Source organism: Camelus bactrianus, chromosome 15 (assembly GCF_048773025.1).
Source record: "Camelus bactrianus isolate YW-2024 breed Bactrian camel chromosome 15, ASM4877302v1, whole genome shotgun sequence".
In the NCBI taxonomy this organism is placed as follows: Eukaryota; Metazoa; Chordata; class Mammalia; order Artiodactyla; family Camelidae; genus Camelus; species Camelus bactrianus.
In genome coordinates, this window is record NC_133553.1 from 51007754 (window position 1) to 51013054 (window position 5301).

The 5301-nt window shown below is 33.1% G+C and overlaps 1 non-coding gene across 1 annotated transcript; it reads right to left on the minus strand.

The window, feature by feature from the left end:
• Window positions 1–2632: 2632 nt before the first annotated feature.
• Window positions 2633–2739, minus strand: LOC123615944 (U6 spliceosomal RNA). Its single transcript, XR_006723773.1, has one exon. It is a non-coding gene; the product is annotated as a U6 spliceosomal RNA (small nuclear RNA).
• Between the last annotated feature and the right edge of the window lie 2562 nt (window positions 2740–5301).

The following is a 5301-nucleotide window of genomic DNA, read 5'->3' on the forward strand; positions in this document are numbered from 1 at the left end:
TAAAAAATAATCATTCACTTAATTGATTAGACCCCAGTCATTAATAAGTGGGATTTGGAAATAGAATGGTGCAGTTTTAAACTCATGGCTGCAATGCCTGGAAGGTGACAAGTCCCTCATCACTTGGAGCCTCTGCAGAGATCTGGGTGTCATGTTCAAGTGTAGATTTCCTCTCTCCTGCTTGATCCCAAGCAATGGGACCTAGGTTCCACTTGGTCATCTCTCTCTCTCTTCTGAGGTGAATTTTCTTTCTTGTCCTCCTAGATAACATTCAGATTGCTGCCCTTGTTAACTTTCTGATTTGTACCTGAAAGTGACTGTTGTTGAGACTCAGATTTCCTTAGGTCTAATCCTGCTTCCCTGAACTGGAATTCTATTTGAAGATTAACTGTATCTCTCAGAAGAGTTCCTTCTCCTGGCATCCTCTTTCTCTTGAAATGTCTACATAATATTAAGCCCAGGCTCAAAGTTGACAGCCATAAGCAAGGTTATTCCCTCTCCTGTCCTCTGCTAACCCTAACTGTACTCCTAAATTAAACCAAGAACATTTGAATACAATGTTGGCATATATGGTTGGGCATGATATTCTCAATTAGATCCTGAGGGCCTCAGGACTCATTCCTTGTGTGCGGTCACAAAGTGCTGTCAGACAATGTCAGGTGAGCTTGAATTGCATACAGAGGAGAAAAATATGAGTCAAAAACATACGGGAGGCTTAGAAAATATAAGGAACTAGAGGGGACAATTCTGAAAGTTTGCTTTTCCTATATGTTTGATAGAACTGAGTAAAATGAAAATCAAAGGAGAAAAGGATGTATAGTAAGCACTCAACAAATATTAAATGAGTGAGTTAATAATGAATGACTGAGTGACCCTTATTGTCATTATGTGGATAATTCCTCAAAAATGTAATTTAAAGCAATTCTAAAATATAGTGTAAAGCAAAAATAATTGTTAGTAACATATGTGGACATTTGTCTTTCCCCCCTCTAACCTCCTCTCATTCTTGATTAAATGGATCTTTCTGCTAATATATATATATAAATTTATTTTTATATTATGATATGTTTCTAGCTATTAGAATATTTTTCTTCTTCATATCTAAATAACAAATTGATGTTTGGGTGTGGGATTACATAGCACTTAGTACTGTGCAGACACTAGGAGATGCAGTAGAAGAGATGGAAGAAATGGATTCTAACACATCTAATGTTGTGCTACTGAAAAGTAGTTTTCTGTGTATTCTGAAGCATTTGTGGGTAAATTTGTTTGCATAGATACCTCCTTAAACTTTGCTGTTTAGGTAGCTGGGAGGTCGATAATCCTGCTTTTCCTCTTTGACAAAAAATAAAATGTAAGCATTCGGAACATAACCATTAGTCTGCTACCATCTAAATATTTCTAGGTCCTTTGCCTTTCCAAATTTCCAGAATTCCAAAATATACCTAGTAAATAATAGGTTTCACTTAACCATACCCCTTTGTCTATTTGATCTATAAATTATTTTTCATTCTACCACAGTGGGAAAATAAACCAATTCTAGAAAGAAGCAAAGGTTTAATCCTTGCAGTGTTGACCTGGGGCCTTAGAATTCAAATATTCTTTCTGTCAATCTGGTTCAGTGACCTGTGGAAAATTATTTAATCTTTTTAAAAACCCTTCCTGTAAAATGAAGATACTAGTACCTGTATTATAAGGGTGTTGTGGGAAATATATGATGCAGATAAAGAGCGATTATGATTGCTGTGTAGTAGGTGCTCAATGATTATTGGTTATTATTTTTGTTATTCTTAATGGCTCTGAGGAACAGGCAGCTAATACAGTAATCTGTTGCTAAAAATGTATATGCTAGAAAACAGGTCTGGGTATATAAACCATATTTTATTTATCAAAATATAACTTTTATGACCTTTTATTTTGATGTAATTTCATATTCACAGTTAATTTGCAAGAATAGTAAAAGGATCCTTATTTATACTTTACCCGTTTCATCAGTTGTGTATGTTTTGCCCCATTTGACTTATGAGTCTCTTTGTGTCTTTGTGTGTGAGGATACACATTTTTAGAAAATAATCATATATAATATATTATATATTTATTTATTATTAGTTATATGTAATATTGATATAATAATTTAGAAAATAGCTGTATAATATATATTTCCTAAACCTCTTCAGAATAAGTTTCCTGTATTGATGCATTATCCCAATAAGCTACAATGGCTACAATGTATATTTCCTAAGAAACTGAGTGTTCTCATACAATTATCAAAATCAAGTGGCTTACCATTTATACAATTTTATTATCTAATTCTTAATTATAGTCACATTTTATCTATTGTCCCTGTTATGTTCTTTGTAGTTGTTGTATTTTCCCCCCAGTCTAAAAATTCTGTAGTGGCCATTAATCTGGAACTGAACTTTAGCCTATTTTTTTTTTAATTAAAGTATAGTCATTTTACAATGTTGTGTCAATTTCTGGTGTACAGCATAATGTTTCAGTCATATATATATATACACACACATATATTCCTTTCCATATTCTTTTTCACTAAACGTGACTACAAGATATTGAATATAGTTCCCTGTGCTATACAGTAGAAACTTGTTGTTTATTTTATGTATAGTAGTTAAAAAATATGGACTGCTTCACAAATTTGCATGTCATCGTTGTGTAAGGGCCATGCTAATCTTCTCTGTATCATTCCAATTTTAGTATATGTGCTGCCGAAGCCAGCACCTATATATTTGGGTTCTGAATTTTTCTTATGATTAGATTAACATTATGCATGTTTGGCAGTATCATCACAGAAGTGATGATTCCCTGTTTAGTGTATCATATCACAAACTTATAATTACCAGGGACAGAGGAAGACAGGGGGAAGGGATAAATTAGGAGTTAGAGGTTTGCAGATACTAATTAAAAGTAGATAAGCAACAGGTTTATTCTCAAGTTATTCAAGCAACAGGTTTATTCAACAGGCTTATTCATATACAAATATATATATATATATATATATATAGAGAGAGAGAGAGAGAGAGAGAGAGAGAGAGAGAGAGAGAGAGAGAGATTCATGATGTCAGTATGTCTCCTCATTGATTATATTAACTTTGTTCACTAGGGTAGGTTGGTATCTATCAAATTTTTTTACTTTACAATTACTGATTTTACTCCTACATTTAATATGTAATTTGTGGGGAAATAGTTGAGAACTCTTGTTTCTCACCAAACTTACCCCTATTGTTTTAGCATCCATTGGTGATTCTTGCCAAGATAAATGACAATTCTAATAATTGATTTTCTTATCTCTGTCATTCTTTGTACCTGTGCAGAAGAGCTTTCCATTCTCCTCCATGTAGTCATCTACTCATTTTACAGATTTATATCATTATGGACACATAGATTGTTATTTCATTCAAATTATAATCCATTACTCTCTGTGTTAATTTTGATTCTCAAGTTGTCTAGAATTTAGCTAGTGAGAATCTCTTCAAGCTAACTAGTGTGTTTTCTTGACACATTCTCACATTCTTCAAGCATTTCCTTTTTTTTTCTGAATCAAAAAGATGTTTCTGCTTTTTCTTGTACTTCTTCATTCCATCTCTGTAATCAGCATTTTTTCCAAGGAGACCAGGCTCCTTTAAAGGCAACGTGGTTTTATAACCATGAACATTGCCACTGGAGCATTATTTCATCTAGGCTCTCTCCATGGCAGAGCTAGGAAGTTTCAGTGTGTGATGCAGATATAAGCATGTCCCTATATCTTCTTCTATATCTACCTTTATATACTAAAACCATGAGCTGATACTGATACCTCAAATTCCAAATCAGCACCATATAATGCATTCTAAATATTCTCCCTTCATTATTTGTAAGTCCCTTCCCAAACTTTGAGAAACATGGCTCCCATTATCCTTAGTATATGTGCTTATTCTCTCAGTCATGGAAAACACAAAAAGCAATTTCAGAATTGCTGCTCATATCACTGTGAAAAACAAACCTACTAATAACCATAGATTAGTATTTGTTTACAGTTATTTTTGTCTTTAGACTGATAGCATAAAAACAAATAAAAATTAAAAATAAGAGGCTTAATTTAATTCTCCTGATAAAAATAAGGACAGAAACGTACCCCTTCTCCCTTTTCTTAGAACATTTTCTTTTGTAAACTAGTAGCTGTTAATGTATGTAAGTTTTTTTTTTTAAAGCCTCTTCCCAGTTTTACAATCCAGGAAAGTTTTTCTCAAGGAGCTAGAAATATAAAGAAAAAAAAAACCATCAAGGGAGTTACTTTTAAAATGTAAACAGACATTAGGGGAAATAAAACCCCTTTCTGTGGAAGGGTAGAATCCTAACTTTAGCTGACACCTGGCTCCAAGTTGCAAACCTACCTCCTTTCATAAAGATAGGAGAAGTTTATTTTTCTTTTGTATAAGACCAATTAACTAACACAGATAGTTACCCCAATTTCCAGGTAAATTTAGAATGAACCATATGTGATAAATGGTGCTATCAATTCCTTTTTCTTGAGGACTAGTTAGTGCTTATCTGGAGAATATGTATGAGATGGGTGTTAGCTACTTGGTTATAGAAAAGAGTGATTCCTTCCTGTCTTTGCAATATCTTAGTGGACTGCCTGTGATGCATACTGCATTCTAGTTTAATGTTTATTCAATAGTAAAACTCTTCTTCCCCCTACTACCTTCATGGAGGGTTTTCTGGGTTGAAAGATTTTGTTTTCAATTATCTTTCCGCAACAATAGTCAAAAATGTATTTGAAAGTTATTTGAGTTAATTCTTATTTCCTTTTACTGTGGTAATGTATTTATTTGAAGTACAATTAAGTTCATTTATTTCTGTTTGTATTCTATTTTATTTGTTTCTTTTCCTTGTAAATTTTTGAGAATGTAAAGCATCAGAGTTTCCCAAAGTCAATGCTATATGAAAAGTCTTATGCAAACAAATGTAGTCCTTTACTTCAAATCCTTCAACTTCATTTCTACCAGTGAAAGTTAACCAGTATCATTGATATCTGCTTTATGCTTCTGAGGTTTCTCTTTGCACAAATAAGCAAAAGCATGTGTATTTTCTTATTTCCCTTTCTTTCCTACACTAAAAAACTAACATACTACATGTGCTCTTTTGTACTCTGCTTTTTGAACTTCATTCATAGAGGAGAGCACCCAATATCAGTTCATTAAGATCTCCCCCATTTTTTCTTATGATAGCATTATACTAACAATGTGTGAACATGCTGTATTTGCTTTAACCAATATTCCATAGATGGACATTTAAGTTGTC